Raw genomic sequence first — 18,754 nt, 5'->3', positions numbered from 1 at the left:
CCTCCCCTTCGGAGCCAGCCCGGGCGGGAGGAGCAAAACGGAGGTGTACGCCTCTGTTTTGCTTCCACTGCCCAGAATGGTTCTGAAGGGGAGGGGCTGCTTGCATGCTGTGGTGAGGCTCTTTGCAAAATTTCTTGCTTTGCACCCCCTCTAGCTATGCCACTGCCTAAAATGGAGAATTATAAGCCTACAGTGAGAGGTATATTTGTGTTTCAATAGATGGGTTAAATGCCCAGGGTAATAGAGGGGTGGATTGCAATGGAAATGTTCCTTCCAGCAGTGCTGCTGTTGTATAAACATCATTAAGCCTCCGTTCTTATGGAACATTCGGTGTCGAGTATATTTACATATATAGTACTATAGCATGTCTTACAGAATCCCTCCAGGTAACAGGGAAATGATAGTTTCCGGAGGAAAATTATGTGACATTATTTTAATATACCCATGCTGATTTAAAACCAGAGAAGTTAAGGTAAAAGATTGTCGTAATGCTTCTGTATATTATCTAAGTAAGCATTCGGCTTCCCTCTTAACCGTTAGTTTGATGGTTGCTGAGAGACAGGCAGAGGGTACTGAAGATGTTCTTCCATTTCCCTGGACTTCTGTAGAGTAGTAATTCTAATGCTTGGTTATGGTCTGTTTTCTCTGAAAATATACCTGCTACATAACTGCATTTTTTAAAATCTTAAAACAGCTTTTTCCAGTCACTTGGTTGGACATTTCAGCCATGCCTAGCACTGGTACTTGTCAAGATTAGGCAGTGGCCACAGCAGCATTGCTGGGCTGGCTGGCACTCACCGTGGAGCTCACCTCGCAGAGGCTCGGTGTTCTGGAAGTTCAGGGGTGACACGATGACATTGTCATGTCATTGTGTCACTGCCAACTGCTTCCCAGTTTGGAGCCAATCTGAGGCAGGGGCAGAGACGTTCCTTCTGGTGTGGAGAAAGATTCGAGCATGGAGCTCCACTTGTCACTCCAGGCCTTGTCACAAACAATGCTTCGAGAGCTAAAGACTCAAGGCTGTGATAGTACTGCCCCAAGCCATGTCATACCACCCCGGAGGAGTGCCACACCTGAGGTGGCCTGCATCAGCTGCACTGGCCTTGTGATGGCCCTGAGTAGTCCCATGGAGTTTTGAAGAGCTTCCCAACCCCTGTTAGGATCTCTAATCCACTCTTCCCACTGTTCTCTCAATCAGAGAGAGAGGGTCGACTAAGGGTCATGAAAGTGAGTAATCACTGTCTTGCCGCGTGAGGACCAGATCCTGCTAGGATGTCCACAAAATAAAAACACCTTGAGCTGATTTGATTTTCATTTTTATCTGTACCATACTCTTTGTATGTTTATGTATTTGAAGTTGCTTAAATATTTTGAGACTATGTTGTTTTGTATTTCTATAAGAAAGGAATATAGTGTGTGAATGCCGCATATCTGGAAAAACAGAAGCAGAGCGGAACAGATGAAAACTGAAGGGAAGATGTCCTGAACCAAACTGTAATAGAGGTCTAGGTCCCTGATTCTGAAAGTGACTCAAGCTGAATCAACACATATAGTGGGAATGTGGGTATAGAACTATACCTTATATGTGCAGGCTTGGAATGAAGGCCCTTGGCGATACCACCTTTGGGGTCACCCAGGACAGTCTCGTATCACCCCACTCAGTGCGCAGATTCAGAAATAATTGCCAGTGATGTGATGATGGTTGGCAACCTTCAGTCTCGAAAGACTATGGTATAAGCCTACAGCACCCGGTATTCCCAGGCGGTCTCCCATCCAAGTACTAACCAGGCCTGACCCTGCTTAGCTTCCGAGATCAGACGAGATCCGGCATGTGCAGGGTAACAGTTGCTGTCCTTGCATCATCACCAATTACTTCTGCATCTGCCAAGCCTCTGCAGAGCACCAGTGGCTAAAAACCATCAAGCAAAGGCCCTGGCGACTGCCCTGGAGGAGTGATGGCTTTCCTCAGCAGTCTTTGGCTGCTGCAAGCTGGAGCAAGTGGAAGACCACTGAGCCTGAGTGGCGTGGTGAGCTTTTAGTGTGGTGCCACCCTGTTGAACCACCTCTTCAGTTGGTGTCACTGGGATTGACTTGCCCCAGCCAAGTGATGCCCCTGCCAATCGCTTTTTCCTTGGAAAAAGCAGCTTTGGAGAGGGTGACTTGGAGCAGATAAGTGGGGGGACAGGACAGATATGCATTTCCTGCTACTTCTCTGCTCTAAATCTCCTTCCCAAGGCAGCTCCTGTGTTGTCTAGAATAAAAGCAGCTCTCTTTTCCTAGGAAAAGTAGCTGTCTGACTTTGGTTACAAATATTCATTTGCAATGGGTAGTTCCACACGGAGGTGGTAGACTGCACCAGGCTGCTTCAAGTTGTAGAATCACATTTTCAACTGCTCCTCTGCCCTTGAATTTCCTGTAAGCAAGAAGGGAAATAACCAGGCTAGAACTTTTTCCTCTCTTCAGTTCTTTTCTTGTAGGAGTGAAAATAATAAGGGGGTGGGAGACTGTATAAAAATGTGATTTTCCACACTTGAGTGCAGAAGTCCTACTATCCATTATGCCCTGTTCACAGACACAGCCACATAATTTCTATTTCACTCTGCTGCACTTGCAGATCCAGCCGCTGTCATTGGACAGACCTATACATGCACATCTACAGACAAAACAAAGAGCTCTATGAAAAAGCAGCTTTGGAGGGGAGGGGTGTATTTTTAGAGGAAATGACAGAGAGAGCCCAGTCCTATGCCTGGGCAGTGCCGCTAAAGCGTGTGTGCTGCCCAGGCAATGGTTGTCATGAAAGTGCTATAAGGCACTTCGCTGTAGCTGGGAGAGGGAAGGTACCAGCGGGAGGCCTGTACCAGTGGGCTCTGGTCCCCCGCACCACACAGACGACTGGCAGCACCCAAAAATGGTAAGTTCTCCACCAAAAGGCGGGGAGGCATTCCTGGACAGGGGAAGGCAGGGAGGAGGTGTTTCCTGGCAGAGGAGGGTGGCCTGAGGGGGTTTTTCAGGCCAAGAAAATGGTGGGGATGGTAGCTGCTGCTGGATCCAATCCTCCCCCCTCCATGCCTGAAAGCCCTACATGGGCTACTTGAACCTGTGCCAGAGCTTGAGTTGGTACAGATCTGAGTAGACTCGTAGGGGCTGCCTGGTCTTGACCCGGGGTAAGGGAACCAAAGTTCCCTTATGCCAAGGAGACCTCTGGCTGCCACCTTGACCCTACAGGATACAGCAGCGGCCATTTCGGTGCCGCTATACTATACATAAAGGCGGGTAAACCGAATAGGATTGGACTGTTCACTGCTTTTCCCTGTTCACCGCTTCTCTGCTCCAAATCCTTCCTAGCCTCTATCTATCACTCAGTATTCTAACTGCAAGATTGTGAGGCTACACACACGTTTGAAACCTCATGCTGAAAGCAACAGCTGGGGTATGTGATTTGGAGTTCAAGTGGCAAAAGGGAAGGAGTTCCCCTGCAGTTCCCTGGCTCCAAACCTTCTCCTAAGAATATTTTCCTAGGAAAAGCAGCCATTGGACTTCTCTTACATTTGTACATAACATGCAGTTCCACCCTTTCACTCTTCCCCATTTGGGTTAAGCCATTTCTGCCCAACGTTGCATATACACAACATGGGATCAAATGTGTACACCTGTGGGCTGGACAGAAATTAATTTGCATCCCTCTTATTTTCAGCATAGCCAGAGATCCCAGCTGATGTCTGTACCACACAGAGAGCATTAATCTGGTCCCACGATTTTGCTATCGGAATTGGTGTGGGAGGCTTTCTCTTGAAGTGTGTTGAAAGTGACATGGAGCCCAGGCAGAGAAGGCATTTATATAACTTTTATTATGGATTTTAACTACAAACTCGCAATCCTAGAAAAAAGAGGTAAGATCACGTTACTCATGCTGCCTAAGTCACTATCCCTGTGATGTTCTCCACCCCAGTGGTAATTGGCTCTTACTATGTAGAGTTAATATCCAACAGCTGTTGGCAAAGGGGTGAGGAAGAAGAGCTTTTGAACATTACAGTGGGGAGGTCAAGAACTCCTAAAGGGCTGGATGATCTTGGCGATGGCAACTCAATGGTAAGAACAGAATAGGCTGTAATTTTATGTCAATATGGAAATAGTCCATGTTGCCTCCCTGGGTGCGCGACCTTCTTGAGCCTCAGAAGGCCTCTGGGAGGTCTTAGAAAGGCACTTCCAGTTTTTGCAAAAATGAGAAGTGCCTTTCTAAGGTCTCCAGGAGGGCTGTGGGCAGGGGGTGTGTAAAAAGTGTTTGTGTCCCCGGGTGCCAGAAGCCTTAGCTACACCACTGATTGCAGGAATTTCAAGAAAAACGGGAAAGGGTTTCAGTAGGCTAGCCATTTTTTTAAAATAGAGATTCTATGCATCGCTATATGGGACCCACGAAAAACGTGAACCATTCTGTGGTTGTCATCTTCTGCCCATTTTTACTAGATGGAGAAACTCCTATAGGGAGTACAGTTGGTTAAGTTGATAAGACCTGGGACTAGTGTTTCAGGTAAATTCGAAAGTTCCTGCTCAGGAAGAATGTCAGATGGAAACAAAATGTTTTTCAAAAAGACTGTTGAAAAATCTGGGGCAAGGGTATCAAACTTGTTTCATACAATGTGCCAAAGAGCATTCATGGTGCGTGGTGAGGGCCAAAAGTGACATCATTTTAAGTGGCAAGTGGCATCTTTAAGCAGTTAGTGACATCATTAAACAGATGATGGCTAGAAATAAGCAGGTTGGTCTCACATAGAAACTCATTAGCTGCAAATGACAGAAGAGAAAATGTGCAGAACTTGTTCAAAATTTCAACATATGAGAGAGTCCAATTATTACACTGGGAGAGCTGAATTATAATGGGGGCTGGATAAATTGCTTGGGGGTGGGGTGTTGCATCTTATATTTGACACCCCTGGACTAGGGTGTTCCCAGATGTCTATATGTGAACTGAACATGTCACCAACGTTATTGAATACATACCGACTTTTATTTAAGCCTTTCTTTCATGTCATTCCAAAGCTATCCTGTATTTGAAGGGATAGAGAACGCACACAATGAACACTGTAAAACGCTCTGTGAAAACGAGGAGGGCTCTTGCTTTCACAAGTTTGCAATCATACATTTGGGAGTCTTTATTTCGTTCCATTCTACAGCGAAAGTAATTTGCTGGAAAAAAATAATTGCTTCCCTTTACAGCTCTTAAAAAAAAAAAAAATCAAAACACGCAGCAACCATTGAGGACTCTTCTACAGAGTACCTGCTTCGACAAGAGAGTGACATTTGAGTTAATTAATTTTGTGACAATATTGTTAGAGAGAAAGTGACTACTGTTGAGGAGGTGACAGCTTCCCTTGCATTCAAAAAACACTTTCCACAAGAGCAGCCTAAAGTAAAAGGCATTGCTATAATCACCTCCCCCCTCCCCCCCCCCCCCCGCACACACCTTAGGTAATCTGTTATCTTCCTTATTGCTGTAAGAGCAAATGGATAAATCTGGCTGTTTATTTTAAATGGGTGAGAACCAAATGATGAAGAACAAAGGAAATCTCTGAAAGTAGAGTGTGCTTTGGTATCCTTATATTTGCTGATAGAAATGCAAAATGGCTGTTGTACAAGGCTTATTTTGGAGACAGTTCAAGCCATCAACCGTTTAAAGCAAACTACATTAGGGTCAGGTTTTTTAAAATGGAAGTTTTATATTTTGTAACTAGGGTGTCATTTTCCAAACTTCTGAAAGCTGAAGAACGGTTTTCTGAATTAAAAATGAGAGACACACCCTTTACATCTGGGGACACCAGTGTCAATCTTGCCCCCTCCCAGGACCCTATGCATCCACCTCCATTGCCACCCACTCCTCGCCCCCATAATGCCCTCCAGCACTGTTCACTGTAGCCAAATATTAGAAGAAGCAGGAAAAGTTACCATAAAGACTGGCATTAGTGAAACCTATTTTAGCATAACTGAGCCTGAGCAGGACTGGGACACAATCTTCTGGTACCTGGAGAGGTACACCAGATGCCTCCACCTTTAACTGGTGGTGCTCTAGTCTTCAACCTTTCTCATTCCCGTAAGTTGCCATGACCCCACAAATGAGGCTTCACAATCTCACTGAGATCCAGAACCTGAAGTTGAAGAACACTACTTTACACTTCACCCCCCAAAGTTTAGTTTTCCAGTGCACAAGAATAAGAACTACTCTTTCGTATTCAGGGTCCCCTGTTTGATGCCTCATATTTATGGGGCAGCAATATGGAATGGTGGCTGTGGTGGCAAAGAGCAAATGTGTTATCATGCAGTTAATTCGTTCTTGCTATGCAATAGCATCACTCCCTGAGCACTAGTAAAGCCAATTCAGAAGGAGGGCAATGCCTCTTTGGGAAGAATTGACCTCACTCTAAATTAGCTTTGTTTGTTCTCAGTGATATTGCAGGAGGGCAGGAGGTCTGGTCTAGAGGGTAGAGACTCCGTTAGACAGAAGATAACATCAGAAGGTCGCCAGTTCGAGGACACCGGCAGCTCCCTGAACGTCTGAGAATGGCGAGACCTTGAAGCAGCTGACAAGCCCAGATGAGTGATTCCACCTGCTCTTGGTGTGAGCAAGAAGCATCTTGGCTGCCCTCCATGTGAGAGATGGAGCTGCTTGTCAGCTTGCCAGGGAGAACTGGAGGCCAGAACCGAGACCAAACCAGGAAGATCCATTCTGAAATGTTGTTAGTTCTTGAAAGAGAGAACCTCTACGATTGTAAAAATCCCCTTGAGGGATTTAGAAACGCCTGCCTATGTAAACCGCCTTGAATAAAGTCAGAGGAGTAATCCGATGACCAGAAAGGCGGTATATAAATACCTTGTTGTTGTTGTTATTGCGATATCACACTTATTCTAAGGAATAAGGGATATGTATTTTTCTTAACAAGGTACTGAAGCAGCCGTAACCAGTTGCACATGTGTAGTAAAGGAGTTTGGGGGGGCTTTGGGGAACATTTCAGCCTCCCCTTTCCAATTCCCAACCTCTTTGCTGAAAATGTTTGGTTGCAAACGTGACAGAATCAACTTATTTTTCATGGCACAGTAGCAGTTCTTATAAATCAGGCATCCTCTCTACAGTCATAGGAATTTTCTGAACCCTTTGGGCAAGAGAAGTGCAAGTTCTGGGGCAGCCCACTGTATAGTCTGTTTCCTTGTGATAAGAGTTTACTGGAGATGTATGGAATTCTTGAAATGTATACTTATTTACAGCTATACAAGTTGAGCAGGGAACAGGACAGGGAGAGCGGATAGGCACCAAGGCAAGCTATAAAATAATACCTTTACGGCCGCATCAGCCCTCTCCCACAGCAACAAAACTCACCCACCCAAGACTGCTTCTTGCCAATCTGCTTTTATCACTGAATGGCTTTGTTTCTGATGGCTACCTTTAAAAATTCAAAGCAGTTCCCTTGAAGCCTGACCAAGGCAAATGGGGAACGACATGGGCTATCAAAGGCGTTGACGTCAAAGGCTGTTAAGCAAGCATGTTCAACTGTTGGCCTTCATGCAAGCCCAGGGAGAAGGGCATCCTTCCACATCGAAAGAGCATGCTTGCCACAATATTAACAGAACCGATCCTGAATCAGAATTAAACATCAGAACTGAATCCAAAGGATCCATCAAAGGCCTTGGTGACATTATTAGGACGGTGCCACGCTGAGTGACCTCCTGACAGCTTTAAAGCGTTGTGTCGTTGGTTCTTGAGTTAGCCTGCAACTGAAATTGGATTGTGTCTGGTAGGCCATCACTTGGAACACAGGAAAATCCAATGATCTAGGATTAAAAGGGTCCAGGATGAAATATTGCAGCGATGTTCTCTCTTTTTGGCAAGTGACCCAAAAATCAAGTCCAAAAAATATTTGACAATACCATTCTAGGTGTAATATATTGTAATGATTCTATCATGATGATTGTCACCTGCAAGGCCTTGACTTGTGGTGGCATCTTGAGAACAACACGTTGGCAGGCAGTGAAACAAGGTGGATGCAGGGATGATGATGTCATGGCCGGGGACTCTCCACCTTGGACAGCCTGATGCCGCTGCAGCTGAGGAAGTCAGCACAGCAGTCCATTTGAGATGAGGGCCAGTTATAAAAGGGAAAAGAGGAGAGGAGAAAGAAGGCAAGAGAGGTGCAAGAAAGGAGAGGCAGACTAGCCATGTAGGAGAATAAGAACTAGGAAAGAGACAGTAGGGAGCAACGAGGGAGGCAAATGGAAAGAGGGAGACACAGAGGGAGGAAGGGGGAAGGCAGAAGAGACCTGGCTGGGGCATGAGGAAGAAGAGGAGAGACAAGGAGGAGACAGCCTGAACAGATCATGAAGAGAGGAATTCAAAAAGATGTACTGATCCCTCACAGTCCAAGGCCAGCAGGACAGTGGAGCTCTGCCTGACACTGGCATAGGCCAAAAGGCAAATTCTCTCCAATGGGTGTGGAAACCATGAGGTGAGGGACCCCAGACCCTCCTCCTCCTCTTCCAGCAACAAGTGGACTTGGCCCTGTGGTACCCTAATAACCCATTTCCAGGGGTCAGAGGATGGGCGACCACTTGAGGAGGCCAGACTCAGGACCACTAGAGGTGATGTAACCCAGCAGGATAGCCCAACAACCCCACTCCCCCAATTGTGGTTTTGATTATCACAAAGGCCCAATTGTTATTTCCCCTTATGGGTTTTCCCTCTTTGTTAGACTCAGATACAAAATAACCCCATTTCGTTCGGAACACTCTTGCCCGCTTCCCCTTCTGAGCATGGCCTAGAATAGTGGTTCTCAACCTAGGGTATGCACAGTCCCAGGGGTATGTGCCAGAACATTTAAGAGCACATAAAAAAAAATTGAATAACGGTGTTAAAATACGTACCTTTTCCCACCAAACCGTGCACAACTCACCTGCCATGCATTGGGGCTTGCTAGGTGCTGAAAAAGTCATTGGTTTTTGCTCAGTGTGATTCTGTACATGTTGATTTGCAAATTCCACCATGTTCCATGGCATTCCATTCCAGAATAGATTAGCAGTAGAAGCATGCAGTAGCGGAGCCAGGGGGATGGAGCTGTTAAGTCCCGCATAGCGACGAAACCCATCGTGTAAGCATCCCCTGTCCCTTGCTCTCAGAGTCTGTCCGGGGGCAAAAAAATGTGGAGATAATGCCTCTGTGTTGCTTTTGCTCCTTGGAATGGCCCTGAGGGCGAGGGGCAGCTTATACGGTGAATTCAGAGCTGGGCAGGACTTATAGCTTCCCCCCCCCCCCGGCTCTGCTACCTGAAACAGGAGGTTTATGGGAGCAGATATGTATGGCTAGTAAGCTGTATTTCATTTGGTGAGTTAACTAGTTGCATTAGAACATGTGAATTTTTTCCTTTTCTTTTGGAATAAGAAAAATGATGGAATAACCTGATGGAAAAGTCGCATTTCATAAACCCACTACTTTGTGAAAACTTACCAGTATCGCTCTCCTGACAGCTTCACTACCCAATTTAATAGCTGGCTGCTACTTTTTCTCAGTTTGAATGCTTAACCAGCTCTCTCTCTCTCTCTCTCTCTCTCTCTCTCTCTCTCATTGTGCAGGGCCAACTGCAGCTGATAAAAAATGTGTGTCTAGCAATCCACCGGATAAGTTATTGCCATGCGGCTTAGTTACTGTAATGGGTGACTTTCTTTCGTAAGTAGCAGGAAGTTCAGAACTTCTCAACATTGCGGGTTTACTCTCGGCGAGAGGCAATCAGAAATCTTTCAGGTGACTTTTCGAGAAAGACTGTTTGATTATGAAAATGAAATGTGTGCACAACTTCTTATATAAATTCTCCTAAACTGCTCATTACGCCTGTGTCAACAAGGTGCTTATGACTGAGCAAAATTCTGTAGTTCAGTTGCAAGCAGTGCGTAGGCCATAGCATGAAGATTTAAAAAGAAGAGGGAGTGTAATGAGCCCCCCCTTTGTCTTCCTTGCCAGAGTTGTGCTTTGGCAGCAGAAATGACCAGAGAACCTGTTGCAATTATTTCCTTCTCAGAGGAATGAAGTAGGAAGTCATCAGACACTGATTTACTCAAAAGTAACTATCCCATTTTGCTCACCGAGGTGGGGCGTGCAAATAAGGAATGATCTCACACTGGCTCTGTGCATCGTGGGTGCTCTGTGCAGGGTGACAGTGGTGCAGTGATGTGTGTTGAGGCCCAGGCAGGCACAGCCACATGAATACATACACTCCCCCCTTTCCCACCTTAAGCTCAGTCTCTCTCAGTACTTTCCTTGAAACACACACACACACACACACACACACACACCCTGCTTCCCTCATCCCAAATAAATTTTAAAAAACACACCATCCCTGATTCCAGGCTAGGGGGAATTTAGTGATACACCCGCTGAGGCAACCAAAAAGCTGCCTCTCCTGGTGCTTTTGAGAGTTGGTCCATTAATCAGGACTCCCTGCTTATTTCATTGCTTTTTTTTTTTTTATTAAACAGAACAGAGGCAACTCTCCCTGCTGCCTCCCCAGAGCTTGCTTGATGTAGGCATCCTGCATTTTTTTTATATTGGAGGCCTGTTGCCCTGCATTTAAAAAAAAAAAAATGGAAACCAACCATAATGACAGCCTAACCTGCTGGGGACAAACGTGCTTGCTGCCTCCCCAGCAATTGCTGACACAGGCACTGTTTTGTATGTAAGTTATGCAGGATTGAAATCCTGCATAACTTACCTGCAGGATCGAAATCCTGCATAACTGATTGGCCCAGACTGATTGCTGGCCAATCGGGTGATGGATCGAAATCCTACCATCCGATTGGCCCTCTGGTTAAGGTTTCAGCTGCACCAATCACGGGAAGTCTGGGCGGAGCTAAAGGCTATAAAAAGCCAGGGGTGTTTGCCTTAAGATTCATTGCCAGGTCCTGTTCTGAAGATGGAATAAACGTATTGAGCCGTTATCTCTTTGCCTTCCTTTATTTTGCATGCACCCACTGCCTATTTTTTATGGGAAACCAATCATGATGGCAGCAAATTGGCTGGTAGCTGCTTCCCTGTATATTGTCATGGGTGTGTGTACTCTGCTTAACTCACTGGCTATGTGGGAAAAGAAAGGAGAAGAGTGGAAAGACAAAGAACTTTCTCTGTTTACTTGTTGGGTCCTTGGACTTTTTTGTTTTGTTTTTACTTGTTGGGTTTGGTGAAGCTCTGACTGCAAGTCACTGTAGCAGTGGTGCTGCTAGATGGTGGGCCCTTCCTCAGTCGTTGGGTCCTGAGTTCCAAAGAGGGCTGAAGTCAGTCACATATGCCTGACTTCAGTCCTTTTGAAACTAACTCTGTCTTGGATAGAATGAAGCACTAGGTGGAATCTATGACAGGATGCAGTGTTGGGTAGATTGATGCTGCTTTAGTTCTCACCTGGACAGTATTAGCTTCTAGTTCCAGGGTTAGTATGGGGCTCGGTTTTTGAATCTGAAATTAAAACTTGGCCTTTTAGCAACTTGCTCTTACTCCTTAACTGCCACTCAGCAGCTAAGGCTTGACTTTCAGATCTGAGTGAGTATGCACTCTCCTTCTCTCTCTCATATATATTTCCCAGTAGTGAGAGAAAAGTTGAGGAGATTGACCAAACCTAGCTCTCCTCCTGCTCAGTGGCAGACATCCCCAGCCCTGTACCCCAGGGCAAAAGTCAGTTGCTGCCACTCCCCCATGTGCAAATCTGCCCCCCTTACCTGGAGTGCATGGTGCCTCGCCTGACTCCAGGATGCGTCAGGGAAGCCTCTCTGAGGTTCCCTGACTCTTTAAACTGTGCTTCTGGTAAACCCGAAATACAGTTTCCGACCCTGTCGAGAGCCTCGGAGAGGCTTCCGCAGGGTCCTGAAGCTCCATGCCTGGGGCGTTTGCCCCATGGAATCTATGGGAGGTCCGCCACTGCTCCTGCTCGCAGTTCTGATGTTGTTCGAGTGGGAAAAGATCATCCCTCTGGTCACTTAATGAACAAGTTGAAAAGCACCGGTCCCAAGACAGATTCTCATTCTTCTAACATGACCTGATAACGCAGGACGGAGCTATGTTGCAGCACCTCTTATGCCTCTGGCATAATGCTAATGAAGAGGATTTGTGAAATTACTTTCCACATTGTGAAATGAATGTTTGGAACAAGGCAGGGACATTACCAGTAGTGGACCTGCCATTAACTAAAAGGGGCAAATGCCCCACACGCCGAGGCCCACACGCCTCTAGGACCACATGGAAGCAACTCTGAGGCTCCTGACATGGTCAGAAACTGTGCTTCCAATTTGCTGGTAGCACAGTTTAAGACTTCGGGGAAGCCTCAGGAGGCTTCCCCAGTGCGTCCTGGAGTCGTGTGAGGCTTTGTAACGTTGTGGTGAGTGGGGGCAGGGTTTCACACACAGTGGTGGCATCTCACAGGGGGGTGTCATTGTGGACCTTTGCCCCAGGCATGGGGCTGGGGAAGTCCACCACTGGACCTTACCATGTAGTCTATATATGTGGATTTTTTTTTGCATATGTGGATTTCTTCCCTCATTTTCTTTTTCTTCTTTGTGTGTGTGTGTGTGTGTGTGTGTGTGTGTGTGAGAGAGAGAGAGAGAGAGAGAGATGTTTTTAAATTGTTGTAATGCAATACTTCCCAGCTTGGGGGTCGCAACCCCCTTAGGGCAGGCGTGTGGGTGTTTGGTTGGGCTGCTGCCCCTTTATGGATGGTAGTGATCCAACTGGAGTCTCATAGTGTTGTTAGTATGGCACTTCTGGGTTTCACTGGGTTTCACTGCTGCCACTGAACATAGGTAAAACAAGTGTGTTTGGTGGAAGCAATGAAACCCAGAAGTGCCATACTAATGACACAAAATGTCCCCGGTCAGGTCGCTACCCTCCTTAAAAGGGTTGCATCTCGACAAAGGTTGGGAACCACTGTTGTAATGGTTGTGGCATGTACACAAAACTTCCAAATCCTTTAGAGATTAATCGTGGATCCTTTCTGGGGCTCTGTGGTTGAAAAGGTTTCCTGAGTGGCAGTTGTTACTTTTCCAAAGTCCGTAATTGAGGAAGCAAAAAGGTACATTTTGCTGCGGCTTGTACAGAAATGGAAGGGACTGTACTGGAGGTAGCAGTGAGAGTACCGGTGATTGCTAGTTGCAGAAGGCTGGAGAGCAAATTGATTTTGGCAAACTAGCAGTTTTATCGTTCCCTACCCCAAGATAATAAAGACATTCTATGGGTTAGTGAATTGCTAGGATGGCAATAAAAGCTTTACAAAAAAAAGATATTTGAAAACATTTTGTTTCTTTTTTATAAAATACAGCTGTGTAAAGGTTAGTGCCAGCCCAAAACCTTCAATATCAGATAATGTGACATTTGTCAAAATTCCCTGGTTGGCGCCTTGTGTGAAGGCAAGCTTGTAAACGTTGTGTGTGGGGTTTATTTGCCCAAAGACTGGGGTTTTGTGTTTTATGTGAGTTCAAATGCTTAGGTAGGGCCTGTAAACTTGCATGTCAGTTACGTGGGCTCAGAAGTGGCAGAGAGCAGCCCTTCTTGAGGCTCTCTCCTTTTGTGTCAGCAAGAATAGCCTCGAGAGAGAAAGCACAGGTTCGCAGATGGAAGTGCATGAACAGGGCTTGTGTGAAAGGCTTGCTGAGCAATGAATAGCCAAAAGGGGTTTTTTTTTCCCTTCCAGTCTTTATTTTCTATTTTTTAAGGAGCTACACCGAAGATTAAATCTTTGCTCTTTGTATCTTTATCCTGGGTCATTTGGGGTCACCCTCGAGCTGGATGAAGCCATCAAAGGTGGTCAGTTTCAAGCAATGTCTGTTGGGGCACCACTGAAGCAGTGGACAATTTCTGGTCAATGTTCCGGTGGATGGTGTTGCTGCTTTGATTTGTGCCTGGTCTCAAAGGCTCCAAGAATGACTCCTTGGCTTCTCTGCTGTAGCAGTTGGAGGGCTCCTCTTGGATTGCAAAATCACTTGAGCTAGCAAATTGGTTCAGTCTGCATCACCTGGTAGGACCCGTTCTCCTTTCACATCACCTACATTGTATACAAATGTCACTCAAACTTGACACATTATGTATGGTTGGCAACCTTCAGTCTCGAAAGACTATGGTATAAGCCTACAGCACCCGGTATTCCCAGGTGATCTCCCATCCAAGTACTAACCAGGCCTGACCCTGCTTAGCTTCCGAGATCAGACGAGATCAGGCATGTTCATGTATGACAGTCCAGGTATTCTCCACATCAGCAGCGTGACAGCCCAGTTCTAACTAAAGAGGCTGAGTTATGCCTCTGCTTATGGGAACAGTCCACTGGGAAAGCTGATAGCTCCCAGGGGATGGGAGACACACAGTAAAATGGCTCCAGCACAGAAGATGTCTGCCAGGCAGGGAAGATGGTTGCTGGGCATTACATAGCTGTTTCATGGCGGTGGTCACCCCTTCCCTAATCTGCTGCCTGAGCTGACCATCTAAGCATGCCTCATGGGGAGACTGCGTCTGTCTGGAATCCCTTGCAAAGCACAATGCTCCTTGGTGCTCAAGGTAGAAAATGTGAAAACTACTAACTGATACCTCCCAGAAGAGGACATGGAATTTTAATGTTATCCAGATAATTATGATTCTATTACTACATTTTCAGGAACTAGCATTTGAATTATAGTCTCTATGCCTTTCTCCCCCCCTCCCCTTTGTCTTTTTAAAAATATGTCTTGGAGGCACAAAGACATTCTTAACAGGAGTCATGATTGGAAGCTTGGGCAGGAGATCTGGTCTAGAGGGTTGAGCCTCCATTTGCCTGAAGATAACATCTGAAGGTCGCCAGTTCGAGGCCACCGGCACTGTGCGACCTTGAAGCAGTTGACAAGCTGAGCCGAGCTATTCCATCTGCTCTGAGCGTGGGAGGATGGAGGCCAGAATGCGCGACCAGATCAAGAAAGAAACATCTGAATGTTGTGGTTTCTTGAAAGATAAAAACCTTCTTTCAAATTATAAAAATCCCTACAGGGATTTAATCTGCCTGCCTATGTAAACCGCCTTGAATAAAGTCTAAGGAGAAATCTGAGGACCAAGAAAGGCGGTATAGAAATACCAGTATTATTATTATTATTATTATTATTATTATTATTATTATTATTATTATTATTATTATTATTATCCTTCTCTGCAATAGGTACTGGATCCAATCTAAAAGGCCTTACAAAAAGAAGAGCCCGACCCGGCTTTTGAGTGGTGCCCAGTCACTGGACCAAACTGCAGATGTGCCACTCTTGTTATGCTAATTCAGATCTAATCAAAACACAACAGTTCTACAAAGTAATATGATGTACCTTCTGGATCCCGTCGAAGCTGTTAAAGTTTATAGCAAAGGATCTATATGCTATAATGCTGCTCTACTTTTATGTTGCTATTTTGGTTTTCCTTTTCTCAGGATCTTTTTTCATGTCACCAGTAATAAATGGGACCTGTCCTCCCCCTTTCCAAGGGGATGTGAGTTTTATGCACTTTGCGGGGGACTGTGGAAATTCAGGCAGAGGAGGAAGGGGAGGAAAGGCTCAAATTGAGATCTGCCCATTCGTAACTGCACCCACTGCGTCACCTGGAAAAAAAGGGAGAGGATAGCAATTATTTGTGAGGCACTCTGAAGCTGTTCATCTATTTTATTTTTTGTCAGGTCCTCTGGGAAATTTTCTTGGCTGTTATGTGTGCCTTCTAAAGCCACTGTGGCCAAGGTTTAAGGTACATGGCAAATCTTCCAAGGTTATTGCTTTTATTTGGACATCCAGTATATCATTTGATGATGATATAACAGGCAAGCCTGGGTGAGTGCATGCCTGCGGTGGGACAGGAGAACCAGTTACATGGATTTGGACAGGGAAGGCAGATTTATTTGGGTATTTATATACTGCCTTTCTCCGTTCTTACATGAAACCCAAGGCGGTTTACATACGCAAGGTAATCACAAACCACCGTTTTTTTCAAATGGGGTTTTTACAAGCATATGTTCCATGAGAGGAACTCACAGAACCCTCAGTTTCACCAGATATTTCCATCCAAGAGCAGCCATCATCCTGGCTGTGCTCTGCACTGCCCAAGCTTTCACAGCAACCACATTTCACCCTCAGTAGGTTCTCAAAATCTTACCTGTCTCTAGCTGACTCCTCCAGATCCCAGACATTCCATACTTTCTTTGCTAGGTCTGTCAGCAGCTTTCTAATCTCCCTTCCAAGGCAAGAACCCCTGCTGATCCTGCTTACCTTCTTCAGGCAGGGCACCGGCTCAAACTCCAGACCACATCTCCTGCCCAAGACAAGATGGGGAAAGACACTTTGGTGTCTGAGGCATACAGTTCAAAGAGTACTCCTCCCATTGGATTAAATACTTGATAATAAACTAAACCATTGCCAATTTGGTATTCTTTAGTTGCACCCCAAAATCTCCTGCTCAGGGCAGGCTGTCACTTCCTGCCTAATGGAAATGCCAGTCCAATATAAGGCATTGAAATTCTACCGAGGTGTTTGGTAGCAGATTGGCCAACAGCAGAGGGAAAGAGCAGACTATGCAGCAGGGAGCAGATCAGAGAGAACGTTGGGCAGTTGGCCAGACTCAACTTAGAACTGAAGGGCCTGGTGGAATTCCCAGATTGGTGCAAGAGCAGAAAGATGGGTTTGCTTCCAAAGTGCTTCCCTGTGGTAGAAACCAGAACACCACACATGCCCATGCAGTTGTTAAATGGAAAAGGTTGGAAGGGTAGAGTTTTTGAGGAAAAGGGACAGGCAATTTGTTACTATCCCCTGGGGGCTGGGGATAAGAATAGGCCCTCAGTTTGGCTGTACTTGTCGTAAGAGGCGACTAAACAGCCACCGGGTAGATGGGACTCGATAGCCTGGGAAGGCAGCTCATCTGAGAGAAGGAGAACTCTGATCCCAAACCTCCACTGCCTTGTGGCTACATCCAGTTATGGAAAAGGCTTCAGGAGTCAACCTTGAGGCAAAATCCGGAGCCGGAGTCCCTGAGGCAGTTCATGGCTGAACACAGTCACGTTCTGACAACTCCTGCGACGCCGCTGGAACCAATCGTATTGGCCTCTGCCTTTCCATTGGACCATTTCAGCGACATGGAGGGGGGGATTTGCTGCATGGGCAACAGCCTATCCTCCATACCTACTTTACCCAGGTTTCACGCACTGGAGAGGACACTCTGTTCCAGAACCACCATTCAGAGTGTGACACCATAGTCTTCCAAGACTGAAGGATGCCGACAAATTTGTTACTACCGACCATTGCCCTAGAAACAGAGCCACAGAACCTGGAAGAGTCTCCTGGAAGCTGGAAGCTACATCGCAAGAGGTGAAGTCTGTAGAGAAGACCATACAGGTCAGTGTAAGAAGAAAAACATTGCTGCTATGGGGGGAGGAGGACTTGCATAGACACAAATGGGAGGCCCAAGGCACCCTGTTCCCCAGAGCTCACCTTAACCTGGCACCACCACTGAAGACCTGAAGAAAGGTCTGGGAGCAGCTTGTCTTGGTGGGTGGGACCTCTCTCACCTCCACATTGTGGAGGTACAGCCCCTGATTCACCTTTCTTGATTCTGTGTCTCTGATAGTGTCTCTGGAAAAGGCCGTGCTGCAGTGTTCAATATCTGCAGCTTCTGACTTGCTCCAAATTCACTTGGTGGTATTAATAATGTATAACTGGAGATGAAAGTTTAGTGGTGCTGGAGTGTGCAAAGTTAATGTGATGAATAACTGTCTATAAATGTAATAAGTCTGTAAATATTTTGCTATTAACCCAAGTTCATTGTGTTCTTGTCACAAGGAAATTTTTTTCCTCCTGGGGAATAAGTGGATGATAGTTATGAATTAGAATATGTGGGAAACTGTTGCATTTGTTGTTTGCTTCCCCTTGTACTCCTTTCCACCGACAGACTGGAGAGACTATCTTTTCCTTTGTCCCTTTTTAAATGCTATTCTGCTTTGAATTCAAAGCTCCATCTGCCTGATGTACTTTAATTCAACCTATTCTCCACAACCCACCGTATAAAGCTAAGACAGTGTTTGACTGAAACTGTGGATCATCACAGGCAGCTGTTCCTGGTGGGCTATTCTTTTTCTTCCAGTTCACTCACTCAGTTGGAAACAATGAAGAAAAGAGACCGTTTCTGAGCTGAGAGACGGCTGAAAATTGATATGTTAGAGCTGCTCACAGTATGGCATTCCAGGTCTGACAAATGCCTGGGGCAGGGGAAGTTCATTGGTAGAGCCCAGGCCTGGCATGCAGAAGACCCCAGGTCCAATCTCTTGCATCTCCAGGTAGGCCTGGGAAGACCCCTGAAACAGGAGCTGTGGTCTGGAGGCTGAGCTATTGCCCTGCCTGAAGAAACTGAATTGTTACATGCTTCTTTCTTCCACGTGGTGAGGCGTTCTGGAGCAGGCCTGCAGGGTTTCGTTTCCATGGAAAGAGGGAGTATTGGAAATCTATGGTGCCATTTGCTTTATTTGCAAACGCAGTCGTGCGCTGCTTAATGGCATGGATGCAGACCAGCATCCCTGTCGTCAAGTAGGGCTTGAGGCTATGCAAAGCCTCTGAAGGCGAGGGGAAGCTCCACTCCCCTCACCCCTGGGGGCTTTTCTGAGCACCCCAGAGGCAGCCCACATCGATGGGCTGCCTCTGTGAGGCTCAGAATGCCAGAATCGTGTGAGAGACATGCCTTCCGGTTTCCTCAGTTTTGGAGGCT

General features: G+C 46.1%; 1 pseudogene; it reads right to left on the bottom strand.

Annotated features, from left to right (window-relative positions):
• Window positions 1–1,736: 1,736 nt before the first annotated feature.
• LOC136656401 (5S ribosomal RNA) lies at window positions 1,737–1,853 on the bottom strand (annotated as a pseudogene).
• Window positions 1,854–18,754: the final 16,901 nt, after the last annotated feature.

The sequence above is a fragment of the Tiliqua scincoides genome, chromosome 6 (genome assembly GCF_035046505.1).
Source record: "Tiliqua scincoides isolate rTilSci1 chromosome 6, rTilSci1.hap2, whole genome shotgun sequence".
Taxonomy (NCBI): domain Eukaryota; kingdom Metazoa; phylum Chordata; class Lepidosauria; order Squamata; family Scincidae; genus Tiliqua; species Tiliqua scincoides.
The sequence above is the reverse complement of the archived record's forward strand: the minus strand, read 5'-3'. Positions and strand labels throughout refer to the sequence as shown.